A 14,397-nucleotide genomic window follows, 5' to 3' on the forward strand; every position below is an offset into this window, starting at 1 on the left:
TTATTTCATGCTATTGCCCCTCTCAAAAGGCATTTATCAGAGTATGCCGCTCAGCAAGGCTGGTTGCCCAAGTCGGGACGTTCCAAGAAGTCACCTAAGAATCCACATATGGCAGATTTTTTAAAATTGGCGAAGACTCTGTCCTCTTCCAAAACTTCTAAGAAATCTTCTACTCCTCTTCAGGCGCCACAAGATTCTCCCATGACGGATGACTCTTCATCCACGGATACATCTTCGGAACCTGTGATTCCACCTCCTAAGAAGAAGGCTCGCAAGGAGCACTTCGTGGATGCCCCCTCCGTTCCCCAAGTGTTAACCTTTGACCCAGATGACATCATCCATCCCAATTCTTCTGTTTGGCTGCCATCCCCTGAAGTTGCTGATTATGTACAATCTCACATTCGTCGCCCTTTTGATAAAGATTTTCGCTCTCGCTTGTGCTCGGAGTGTCCCCGTCCAGATCTTGCAGACAAATTGGCTGATACTCCCGAGGTGGATCCGACTATGGTCACCTACATGCGCAAGTATTCCAAGGATCCTAAAAAAGGTCTGGATAGATCCTGGAGGTCCTGCCAGGACAAGTTGTTGGATCTTTTAGGGCCCCTTACCAAGATTTTGGATTTGGCGTATTGTGCCAAGAACTCTAACTCTTTGATTGATCCTGAGGAACTGGTGGCATGGTCCCAGAGGGCCATCTGCATTTTGGGCAACGCTAATTGTGCCCTGTCCTGAGTGCGTCGTCGCTCCATTCTCATGAAGTTAGATTCTAAATTAACGGATCTCGCTCCTTCAGAATCTGGCTCCTTGGCGCAAGGTTTTCTCTTTGGTCCTCCCTTTCTCAAGGAATTGACTAACTTTGTGGCGACGTTCAGTGGCCTTGATAAAGCGTGGTCCAATCTGCGTCGTGCCTTCCGTCTGGTTTTTGGACGGGCCGGACGCAGGGGACGTTCGTTCGGCCAGGGCAGTAATCAACCTACCCAATGAGGTGGTCAGTCCAAGAGAGGAAACGGACAGGACAATTATGGTTCAGGCAAAACCAGATTCTATCCTTCACGCAAAGGCAGAAGTCACTACAACAAGGGCGGCTACGGAGGTGCTCAAGGAGGACGTCAGGATTCCTCCAATTCAGGTGAGCTTGATTCTGGCTTCCGAAGTTGTTTTAGGGGGCAGACTGAAGTATTTTCTCCACAATTGGCGGCTAACCTCCAGCGATGCCTGGGTGTTGGAGACGGTGCAAGGCTTAAAACTAGAGTTTTACGAATGCCCTCTCCAACACCGCCTTCCGCAACCCCATGTTTTTTCCCAACTAGATCAGGACTTCATCTCCGAGGAAATCGAATCTCTTCTGGCAAAAGGAGCCATCATTCCTTCTTCCCGTCATCCCGACAGCTTCGTCAGCAACATTTTTCTAGTGGAGAAAAAAGGGGGAGGTTCCAGTCTGGTCCTCAACCTCAAAGATTTCAACGGTGGAGTGGTGTACCGTCATTTGAAGATGGAGGGTATCCATCTTCTTCGAGATCTACTTCAGGAGGGGGACTGGATGGTCCGTCTAGACCTGAAGGACGCATACCTTTCTGTTCCGATCTATGTTCCTCACCGTTGCTTCCTTCAGTTTCAATGGCTGGGGAATTGGTTAGAGTATACTGTCCTCCCTTTTGGTCTTTCTTCATCTCCGTGGTGTTTCACGAAGCTCATGCGTCCATTGATGGAATCTTTGCGAGCCCGTGGAGTCCGCCTGATTGTCTACCTCGACGACATTCTTTTGATGGCTCAGTGCCCTCTTCTTTTACAACATCATTTACAATGGTCCACAGAACTCTTACAGTCTCTGGGATTTCTTGTGAATCCTCTGAAGTCAGACTAGCCCTCGCAGACGATGGACTTTCTCGGGTTCCGCATCGATTCGGTGGCCTGCCAGCTCCTTCTTCCCGGTCAGAAGATCAGAGCGATCAAACGGGAGTTGCGCATGGTCTTGTCCAAACATGTGGTCTCTTTACGGACAGTGGCGCGGATTGTGGGTCTGTTGTCCTCTTCAATCCAAGCCATTTTCCCGGGTCCCTTACACTATTGCGCTCTTCAACGCCTCAAGATCAGGCATCTTCAGAAGGGACTTCGTTATTCCGATCTCATTCCTCTTTCGGAGGAGGCTCGCTGGGAAATGTTGTGGTGGCTGGACCACATGGAGTCTTGGAACGGTCGTGTACTGTTCGGGTCGAACTCAGATGTAGTTATCGAGTCGGATGCGAGTTTTTGGGGATGGGGAGCCCGGTGCGGTTCTCTGACGACAGGAGGCCGTTGGTCCCAGGAGGAGTTATCCCTCCACATCAATTGTCTAGAGCTTCTGGCGGGCTCTTTCGCGATCCGTTGTCTCTCTCCTCAAGTGTCGAGCTGTTGCATTCTCCTTCGCATGGACAACATCTCGGCAGTGAGGTATGTCAACAAGCTCGGGGGCACCAAGTCCAAACTCCTGTCAGAGATTGCGAAGGACTTTTGGCATCTGTGTCTGCAACGCCAGATCACGATTATTGCCGAGTACCTTCCTGGTCGCGACAATCGTATAGCGGGTTGGAACTCTCGCAATCTGCGGGATTACAGTGATTGGCGGCTTCACCCTCGGGTGTTTCGGATGTTGTTACGGACTTGGGGTCGTTGCCACATGGACCTCTTTGCCTCTCGCCTGAACAAACAGCTTCCCCTGTTTTACAGCTGGCGTCTGGATCCGGAGGCTCTCGCCACGGATGCCTTTCTCCAGTCTTGGCCGCCTCTCCTGTGCTATGCATTTCCTCCCTTCATGATGATTCCCAGGGTTCTGGCCCGCACAAGGTGTTTTCTTTCGGAGATCGTTCTCATCACTCCTCTTCGGAGGGCTCAGGCTTGGTTTCCAGTTCTTCTGGAGAGGAGTTGCTCCCCGCCACTCCTTCCCAACAGGTGGAACCTGTTACTGGAGCCTCATCCCCTCATTCTTTCGGGACATCTCCGTCTTGTGGCGTGGCGGATTTCGGGGGACGCTGGCAAGTCTCTGGCCTTTCTTCAGACGCTGCCCGATTTATCGGTGAAGCTTGGGCCCCCAACACACAAACGTTACGCGTCAGCTTGGAAACGATGGTGTGATTGGTGTACAAAACGGTCAGTGGATCCCTCTTCTGCAGATGTCACTTTAGTTCTGAATTTTCTTGCTTCTTCAGGATTGGCATACAGAACGGTAAATAACTTTCGTTCTGCTATTTCTGCTGCCCATGTTCCTGTGGATAGTAAGCCTGTTGGGGAACATCCTTTGGTTTCCAAATTACTCAGAGGCATTCGGATGGTAAAACCTCCTTGCCCTAAGTATGTCGCCTTATGGGATGTCTCCGTGGTTCTACGTTTCTTGAATTCTTGGCCTGCCAATCCCTTACTCTCTCGTAAACAATTGTCGGCCAAACTGACTATGTTGCTATGCCTATTGTCCTGCAAGCGCGTGTCGGATGTTCGTGCTCTGGATCTTGCCGGACGCACTTTCTCTCCGGAGGGTGTTTCATTTGCCATTTCTCGCCGTACTAGGTGTAACCCCTCTTCTGCGTCTTATCCTTCTTTTCCACACAATCCGAAGCTTTGTGTGGTGCAATGCATTAAGGATTACGAGGTGAGTACTGCACCTTTTCGACATGATTTGCAGGGTCAGCTGCTTATTGCTTTGCAAAAGCCTTTTAAGCCTGTTTCTCCCACTACCTTGGCACGTTGGGTACGCTGGCTCATGTTGGAAGCGGGCATTGATGTTTCAGTCTTTGGGGCCCACTCTGCTCGGGGAGCCATGGCTTCTAAGGCTTTTTCCTTGGGGGTTGGCCTCCAGGATATCATGAAGGCTGCTAATTGGTCTTCGGAATCTGTTTTTAAAACGTATTATTTCAAGCCTATTGTTGATGTTGCTTCTGTTGTGGTGGCTAAGCTTTGAACAAGCATAATCGGAGCCTCCGTCCTGACATAGAATTTAAAATTTGCTAACATTCGTGCCAAGAATTTTCAATTCTATTAAGGACAGGAGGCAAGGATTATCCCACCCATATTTACAGTCTTTATATTGTTGAATTTCTGCTGTGCCATTATGCTGATTATTCTATGACTTGTTTCCCACCCTGTTTTGAACCTTGTACTTTTTCCTTTTGGAATGGCCTTTACGGCTCTGTTTTTACTTCTTCCAGGCTCCGACCTTAAATGAGGTGTGCTGCGAATTTCTCCTTTTCTTTGGTCTACTGTTGTTCCTGTGGCTCCTTCGTCCCTACTTGCGGATGATGACTTCTCCGTGGGACGGCCTTGATGGATTGCTGGAGTTTCTGTTGTTCTTCCTGAATTATTCTGGACAAAGAAAGAGGAAGTTGGGACCTCTATGACTCTTTATATATTGTTTATGTACTCTATGGTTACCCAGTGTTTATGGGTAATGTAGTTTTTCGTTTTTTCTTTACTGTATCTTGATTGGCTGCTGTATTTCAGTAAAGAAATTGAGATAAGCATAATCCTCGCCTCCTGTACTTAATAGAATTGAAAATTCTTGGCACGAATGTTAGCAAATTTTAAATCCTATGAGCACTTTTAAGAAGGCTGCGCGTGATACCACCATGCTGCAGTGCAGTGTAATCACACTTTGTGTGCACGGTAGAGTGCAGTGTATTTACAGTATTGTGGTCTTGTCGATTTGGCATGCTACAATGCAGTGTATTTACTCGTATTGTGGTCTTGCTGTCGGTTTGCAGTGATACATTGCAGTGTTTTTTTGTTGTTTTTTCCGCCGACACCCGAGCCCGGCCTAGCTCTACCCCCTGCCGCCATCTTGTCTCCTAGCATCCGGGAGGACTGGCCCCCGTTCCTCCCAGCCCCGCTCCGCTAGACCTCCATCCCATTGCAGTGTATTTACACGATGTTGTGATTTACACTGATACAGTGCAGTATATTTTCACGATGTTGTGATTTGCACTGATACAGTGCAGTATATTTACACGATGTTGTGATTTGCACTGATACAGTGAAGTGTATTTACACGATGTGAATTGCACCGATACAGTGCAGTATATTTACACGATCTTGTGATTTGGCATGCTATAATGCATTTTAATTACAGGGCATTATGAAGTCGCTGTTTATTTGTCATTCTACTATGAGTGTGTAATGTATACATAGTGCTACGCTGGTGCTGTTGATCTCTCACACGTCACAGTGCAGTATATTTACACAGCGATGCAGCCGTGAATTGTTCACATTATAGTGCAGTATATTCCTTGGATGGTGCTGTGGGGTTGGCACTATAGAACCTGTGAAGGAAACACTCACTATCCTGACACTTTGAAGGGAGTCTCTAGGTTAAAACAAAAAACGGTGATTTTTAAATACATTTATCAGACAGAAAGACTAAACGTGGGGCAGTTTGTGTATCTTAGTAGAAAGAGAAGAATTTAATGGAATGTGTTCTAGGTCTGAATCCTCTGACCCAGTCTGAGGTCTGCTCTCTTCCCTCTCCCCAGCAGCTTCGCGGTGCAGATCCCACTGGCCCAACCCAGGCAGGGTTCGAGCCAGCTCTGTGACATCTAGCAGTGTCTTCTTCTTTTGACACCTACCATCATTAATCGACCTGACACTTGCCATCACTGTTTTAATTCTTTTGCTTTTTGCTCGTGTTTTGGTGTCAAGTGCCTCGTAACTGTTTTACTGTTTTGCCTGTACCTTTATTCTGTTGCCTGATTCTGTGTATTATATTGCTCTCCCGCTTCTTTCCCACTGATTCCCCGCCTTTATCGCCCGCCTTTCCAGCTGCACATTTCTACCCCCCTCCCCTACATAATGGCGGCTGCTGCACCTAAGGCAAGCCCGTCTGGACCCGTCCGCGCCTGGACCGTGCCTCAACCCCTGGCCCCAGCGAGAGCCACGCCACCCGACGACGCTACAATGCCAATTTCCTCCACAAACTCAACGCCGGCTGATCACCCAACTTCTTCCAGGCCACACCAAAGCTCACCCACAGACCCTTCTCCTGCCGAAGCTGCAGCTTCACCAGCCACCGAACACCTGCACATCCTGCCCCACCCGCCAGGACAGGATGCAACCATCTCAGATGCACACTAATCAACACCCGCTCCGTCCACAGGCATGCCATCTAACTCTGGGACCTACTCGACTCAGCCTCCCCGGACGTCGCCTGCCCTAGCGGAGACCTGGATGAATCCCTCCTCGGCACCAGACATTGCCATAGCCAATCCGGACGGCTACCTGCTCAAGTCATCAAGAAGATCGTCAACAGACAACTGACCCATTTCCTTGAGGAGAACAACATTCTGGACCAGTCCCAATCCGGATTCAGCTGCAATCACATCATCCAAACCGCCCTCATCGCTGCCACCGACGACATCAGGACCCTGTTGGACAACAGCGAAACCGTGGCCCTCATCTTCCTGGACCTCTTGGCCGCCTTCGACACAGTCTGCCATCACAACCCTACGTACATGCCTCCACAACACAGGGATCCGCGACAAAGCCCTAGACTGGATCACCTCCTTCCTCACCGACAAAATCCAGAGGGTCCGCTTCCCCCCCACCGATCTGAAGCCACCAAGATCACCTGCGGCGTGCCCCAAGGATCATCCCTCAGTCCAACCCTTTTCAACGTCTACATGGCAGCGCTCGCCAACATCGTCTGATCACACAACATCAACATCGGCTCCTGCATCGACGCAACCCAGTTGATCCTCTCACTCATCAAGGACCCCCCACCATCAAAACCAACCTCCACGAAGGAATGAAGGCCGTCGCCGACTGGATGAGAACAGTTGACTGAAGCTAAACTCCGACAAGATGGAGGTCCTCATCCTCGGCTCCACGCCCTCCGCCTGGGACGACTCTTGGCGGCCGGCCGCTCTGGGAGCCGCACCGACACCCACCAACCACGCACGCAACCTGGGGTTCATCCTGGACTCATCGATCTCAATGACCCAGCAAGTCAATGCCGTCTCCTCCTCCTACTTCAACACCCTCTGCATGCTTCGCAAGATCTACTGATGGATACCCACTGGAACCAGAAGGACGGTCACCCAGGCCCTCGTCAGCAGCAGACTGGACTACGGCAACGCCCTCTACTCAGGAACCACGGTCAAACTCCAGAAGAGGCTACCGCGCATACAGAATGCCTCTGCACGCCTAATCCTCGACCATACCCCACCACACCCACATCACAGCCCGCCTAAGAGACCTGCACTGGCTCACAGTCAACAAGAGGATCACTTTCAAGCTCCTCACCCATGCTCGCAAAGCTCTCCACAACGCAGGTCCAGCATAGCTCAACAAATTACTCACCTTCTACATCCCGAACTGCCAGCTTCGCTCGCTGACTTCGCCCTTGCCACAGTTCCACACATCCACATGACGACCACCGGCGCCAGATCTTTTTCCTACCTCGCCGCCAAGACATGGAACGCCATCCCACCCATCTGCGACAGACCCAGGAGACGTCTCAAGACCTGGCTGTTCGAGAAGTAGCTGCACCCCCCTCCAGCACCTTGAGACCCTCACGGCTGATTAGTGCGCTTTACAAATGTCTGATTGATTGATTGATCCCTTGGTAGGATGACGTCAATAGTCTTCACTTTGGTCGTCATTAGGTTCAGGATGGAATGGGACCTCAATCATCTGGGGGAATGTGGGGGCTGCCCGCATCTGACTAAGAATGCTGTGACCCTTGAGGGGAGAATTGTGGGGTGGATGAGGGAAAAGTAGAGTGAAAGGAGGAGGGCTAGCAGCCATGTCCCTCAGTCTTTTGGATGTTGGCATTGGCTTCAAAGGGATGTCTGGAGTATGTTCTGCTTCAAAGGCAAACCTCCTTTACCTTAGTAAAGGCTTAGCAGTATTTGGGGGAGACACGTGGGCGGAGATTATACGCATGTGCGGATAAATAACGATGCATTTTTAGCTCTCGTCCAGCTCCTCCTGTAGCTTCTAAATTATTGCCCTCTCGGAATAGTCAGACCCAGATGCGGATTGGGGTCTCAATGCAGATGCTGGCTTTGGCTCTGACGGAGTTGCAAGTGTTGACAGTGTCTTCAGCTTTGAAGGGTGTTGAGGCATTTCGATGATGGAAGTGCTTTTCGTACTTGAAGGACGATGGGGTTGATATCCTTTGGTGGATCCTGTCTCAGCTCTGATGCCTTCCCTAGGAGTCATCTGGAGCCCGAAAGTGGCGGAGGACCCAAGAGTGGCCATTTTATATGCACAGGACAGTATGCCACTCTCTCTCAAGAGTGCTGCTCTGGCTCTGAATGCGGCCACGTATGCGGTTAACAATGGGCTTCAGACTTACCATACTCACAATTCTGGGTATAGTCCGTGTGCAGGGGTCTATATCAGGTGAAATGGATGGAACCCCATATTACACCTGTTAGGAAGGTCTGGGCTGGAATGGACACTTTATGGGCAGGATTGGTGTGACAGGATGCCTGATGTCTTGAAGTCTACTTCCTTCTTGGCACAGAGGGGATCCGGTTTCCCGAAAATGTTTGGGGCTTCTTCAGATGGCAGTCTCTGCATCTAGATGTGGGCCCAGCACCAAGGGACTTTTTACACTGAACACTGAGACAGAAGAAACAGTCTGTCTCTTTATGATCGGGAGACAAAGATTGCAGACTCTATGGGGATTGGCCCAAAGATACTTAGAGTGGCATATAGGGAATAACACAAAGGGCTTTTGTTCCATCACCTTTCACGCATCAACAGTCTTTGACATTGAAAACTGAAGACTGAAAACCAGAGGCCCTGGAAGGGTGGGGACACCGATGACTCCGTGTTGTGCGACAGTCTCCAAAGCGAATTGGCGTGGAAAAACAGCAGCAGAGAGTGACAGTTGGTATCAAATTGTTTTTCTCTAAGGCAGGGAGTAGAGGGTTGGACCGTGAAAGCTCGAAACAGAAAGCGGATCAGTGGAGAAAAACAATCTAATACTGGAGTCAGGCCCATTCGCGTTGTCTACTAAGGGAGGAGTTACTCAACACCCTGTGACTCCAAAAACGTCTTTGAACAATAACAACTTGCAACATCCGAGTCAAACACCAGATGGCAGGAGTATGACGAGCATGTATTTCTACAGCCGCGATTTCTACGAACAAAGGTTTCTGCATTGTGCACAAAGTACCAGCACATACTAATGTGACTTCTGCTGTTGTACGCCAGTGGCATAGCCTCTCATCTTACCACAGAGAAAATAACTTCAGAGAAAGGGTTATGAAGTGTTATGTAAATTAAATCATACAACATTAAGCATTCAGGTAATGTAAGCCCCTTCTTTCAAAAGGAGCATCAAATGTGGGTATTTTTCACCGACAGGCTACCAAGCTTGTTTAATAATTAGTGCTACCTGAAGGTGCCCAAAGATTCAATCCTCTGGGGCGGCATGAGAGCGAGTCATAGCAGATTCTTTTTCCCAAGCACTCAGGTAGGTAATATATACTGCTCAGAGGACTGTTTAACTTGTAGTAAGCCCAAGTGTTTGCTTCTGAGAGACTTCAAAAATACTGTGTTGATAAGATGGGAGGTGGTTTACCCAAGCGGTTAAGTGTTTTATCAAATATGTGTTTCTAATATTTTGCCATTGAACATTCTGGGTCACACATACTTGGACACACCACAAGCCATCCAGTTAGTACAGTCAGGCAGTGCACCAGGTCTGTTAAGTAACTGTTATTTCCTGCTTTCCCAAGTTTTTTACATGGCTACTTCTTGCCTCAAAACTGTGGGTGTAATGAGGTCACAGATTTAACAAACTCACAGCCCTAATGGACATGTTACTTACCTTCGGTAACTACTTATCTGGTAGAGAAATAATCTAGCCGCAAATTCCTTACCTTAGAATTTCCGAGGCTAGATCCGGAAGATTTTTACTTGAGCAATACATTTGCATCACCTATATAGGCGTCACCTCGGTGCGCTGATGTCAGTAACTTTTCACACCTTTCCACGCCAGAAGTGCAGAGTCATGAAGTGTACTGACAGGGGTGTATCAAGAACAACTAGGGCACTGAAAGGTATCAGCCCAGACCTTTACAACCTGTCCCCAATGTGGGGAGGACGTGTGGGTCGGTAAGGAATTTGCAACTAGATTATGTCTTTACCAGATAAGGCATTACCGAAGGTAAGTAACTTGTCCATCGGATAGAGGCATCTAGCCGCAGATTGCTTACCTTAGACTAGATACCCTAGCAATACTATCCCCAAAGGAGGAACTGCGAACAAGTTTAGACCCAGAAGTCCCGACGGACAGAATGACCAAAAAGGCCATCCCTGCAGACATGACTCTCCAGACAGTATAGCTTATTGAATGTGTGCAGTGATGCCCACGTTGCAGCCCGACAAATGTCAAGGACTGGAACCCAATGTTGCAATGCTGTGGTTGCAGTCTTCGCTCTGCTGGGATGAGCGCTTAAGCATTCAAGAGGCTGTTTCTTGGCCAGAGCTCAGCCAATTGTGCTGCAGACGATGACCCATCGTGAGATAGCCTTCTTCTGCACTGCACGACCTTTCTTTGATTCAACATACCCCACGAAGAGTTGCTTGTTCACCTGGAACTCTTTAGTCCGATCAAGATAGAACAACAACGCTCTTTCTGGGTCCAGACAATGTAGTCGGTCCTCCTCTTTAGAGGCCTGTGGAGGAGCATAGATAGTGGGCAAGGTGACTTATTGCCCCATGTGCAATGGTGTTACAATTTTTGGTAGAAAGAGGCCCTTGTGTGAAGCACTTAAGGAAGATGGTCAGGAAAGGAGGCTTGGATGACAGAGCCTGCAATTTGCTCGCCCTCCTGGTAGAATTATTGCCACTTAAAAGGCTATTTTAAAGGAAAGCAGCTGGAGGGGGAAGTTGTGCAGAGGTTTGAACGGAGGGCACATCACGTAGGTGAGAACCAAATTAAGGTCCCACTGAGGCATGATGAATGGGGCAGGTGGGAACATATGTACAAACCCCTTAAGAAACCATTTTATACTAGTGGATTTAAATAAAGAGGGCTGGTCTGGGAGCCTCAGGAAGGCAGAAACGGTCAAAAGGTAACCTTTAAGAATGCCCAGAGCAGAGCCCTGCTGGGCCAGGGTCAGAATAAAGAGAAGGACGTGAGAGAGGGAAGCAAAGAGAGGGTCTGTAAACATGTCTGTACAATCTTTTACACATTTCTGCCACCGGCATGTATACACAGTATTGGTAAAGGGACGCTCGACTGTCAAAATCACATCACAGACTTCGGGAGGAAGGTCGAATGTTGTCAACTGCCACCACTCAATCTCCACCCAAGAAGGCGTAGAGTGGACAGGTTCAGGCGGAGGACCCTTCCCTGCTGCTGTGAGAGAAGAGCCTCCCAAAGGGGCAGTCTGATTGGAGGATCGATGATCAGATGGAGAAGCTTGGGATACCAGACTCTCAGTATCCAGTCCGGAGTCACATGAATGACTTGGGCCCGGTCGCTCCTGATGTTCTTGAGCACTGTGGACAGGAGTGGTATTGGCAGAAAGACGTACAGGAGGCCTGAGCGCCACTCGAGATGAAAAACATCGCCGAGCAAGTGCCGGCTTGGAAATGTCAGCATGAAAAACTGCTGACATTGGGCATTCTTCGCGGAGGCAAAAAGATCTAACCAAGGCTCTCTCCACTTCTGAAAGAGATCTTGCACCACCTCCGGATGCAGATCCTGTGCAGTTCCCTCTGAGATCTGGACCGTGTCAGAGAGATTATCCAGATATTGCGCCCACTGGAACTTCAGGTCCCACTGCAGAGCGCGCATATGCTATCTGACGTGTCACTAACACGATACAGGATGCCATAAGGCCCAGCAGCATCAGAGTCAGTCTCATCGAAATCCAGGATACAGGCTGAAACATCGCTATCATAGCCTCAATATCCTGGACTCGCAACTCGGGAGGATAGGCCAGAAACTGCACTGTATTCGGACAGCTTAGATGAAAGGGAGCTTCTAAGAGGGAGTCAGTTGTGACTTTGGCACATTGATAGTGAAACCCAGCGAAAGCAGGAGATTCACCGTAGTCTGGAGGTGGAAGGGGACAGTCTGAGGGGAGCTCGCCTTCAACTGCCAGTCATCGAGATGGGGGAAGACTGGCACCCCTGATCTGTGCAGATGAATTGCGACTACCAACATCACCTTGGTGAACACCAAGGGAAGCTGGTAATGCCAAAGGTGAGCACTGTGTACTGAAAGTGCTTGTGGCCTGCAGTGAACCGCAGGTAGAGCCGATGGGCAGGCCAGATGGGAATGTGAAAATTAGCATCCTGCAAGTCCAATGCTACCATTCTGAACTTTTCCTTTTTGAGGACGTAGTTGAGGGCTCACAGAACTAGACCAGGACAAAGGCCTTGTCCTTTTTTAGTACCAGAAGGTAGCTGGAATGGCAACCACTGCCTACTTCTGCACCGGAACCCTCTCTATGGCTTCCTTGGCCAAGAGAGTCCTGCCTTCTTCCTGTAGCAAGTTCAGGTGGTCCTCCATCAGCTGGTCGTAAGTCAGAGGCATGGAGGGAGGGGTAGTTTAGAAGGGGAGGGAGTAGCCCCTTCGGACTATCTGAAGAACCCACTTGTCTGATGTGATGTTTTGCCAGGGGTGGAGGTGATCGCTCATTCTGTCACCAACCAGCCAGCCATGATCTTGAAGGGCCAGACTAGGAAAGTTTGGAGGCTGCAGTGGGAAGAGTGGACTGAGTGGACCTCTGGCCACCTGATCCACAGGGTCGAAAGGGGTGCATGAATGTTGCTGAACTTGTGGGGTCTTGTGGCTGGGATATGGCTGGTGTGGCTTAAAGCGTCTGCCGTGGCCAAAAAAGGGCGAAAAGCAGATGGGTAACAGGTGGTCACCAAAAGTCCTTAAAGTGCCCCATGGCCATATCTGTCTAGTCTTCGAAGACACGGGTGCCATCAAAGGCCATGCCCATAAAGAGAGCCTGGACATCCCCAGAAAAACTAGAAGTTGTCAGCCAGGATTGGCATCAACAGCCACTGATGACATTGTGCTGCCCAGCAAGTCGGTGGTGTCAAGCCCACAATGAATGGTTAACTTTGCTGCATCTCTTCCATCTGATATCACTTGGGAGAGAATGGCCTGAGCCTCCTCCGGGACCTGTGGCAGAACTTGTGCAACAGTTTCCCACAAACAGTGGGCGTAACAGCCCAATAGGCATGCAAAGTTCACTGACCGCAATGCAAAGCTAGCAGAAGAAAAAATGTTCTTGCCCCAACTATCCAGCCTCTTGGATTCCCTGTCCAGGTGTGCGGAAGGGAAAGAGCCTTGTGAGGTAGACATCTGGACCACCAAGCTCTTGGGCGTAGGGTGGTTGGCGAGGAATTTTGGGTTGCCCGGGGCAGGGCGATGGTGGCGGGCGACTGTCCTATTCACAGCAGCCTCTGTGCTGGGCTTTTGGACCAGGTTCCCAGAAGGACATCAATCAAGGCCGCGTTGAAAGTCAGAAGCGGTTCCGAGGAAGAGAAACCTGGCTGCAGGACCTTTGTTAAAATGTTCACCTTGACTTCCACCAAAGGGAGCTGAAGGTCCAGGACCTCGGCTGCTCTTCTCACCACCATAGCATATGAAGTTCCCTCCTCTGTAGCCAAGGTAGGGGGTGGAAGCAGACCACAATCTGAGGAAGTATCCATTCAATTGTTCTCACTCAATTCCTCATACCAGTCCATTTCGTTCTAAGGAAGGGTCCAGCGACCCCTCCCAATCTTCCTCCATTCCTAGCCCTTCAAATTAAGGCTGAGGAACTGACCTAGGACCCAGATCGCTGGGGTTAAGAATGGGGCTGGGGCCGCTGGGGGTGCTGGAGACGTCTGGAGTCTTGGCGTGGGGGCCGACAGTGGGTAAGGTCGCAGGAGCACGACCCGCACCGGTCTGGATCCACCACCAGATCCGAAGGTTCACCGGGAGAGTCAGGTCACCCAACGTATAAGGCGCAGGGCGTCAGAATTCTTTAAGCTGGGCAGTGGTTGCTCCGACTCCTGGAAAGGCAGGAAGTGTGGAACCGACCCAGGCGCAGGTTCTGGAAAACGAGGCCTAGAGCATCGAGACTCCTCCATCACGTTGGCCGATGGATGGGGACAAGTTGAAGTGCGTATAAAAAACACAACTTCTTGTGTTTCTTATGCCTCTTACCTGGAAGGACGAGGACTTAAGACTGACTGAGTGGTGTCCGGACCTTCCTCACGACTGGGACCAGGGCCACAAACAGCTTTAGGGACCGCTCTCTCAAAAGCCTTCAGTACCATAACCTGGTAATCGGAGCACGACTTCTAGTTGTGGTGACGTCCCAGGCACCAGAAACAAATTAAGTGTGGATCAGTCACAGACATGGCACGAAGGCAGGCGCCGCATGGTTTGAATTCAGTAGTCTTCTT

Source organism: Lissotriton vulgaris, chromosome 2_1, assembly GCF_964263255.1.
Source record: "Lissotriton vulgaris chromosome 2_1, aLisVul1.2, whole genome shotgun sequence".
NCBI classification, from domain to species: domain Eukaryota; kingdom Metazoa; phylum Chordata; class Amphibia; order Caudata; family Salamandridae; genus Lissotriton; species Lissotriton vulgaris.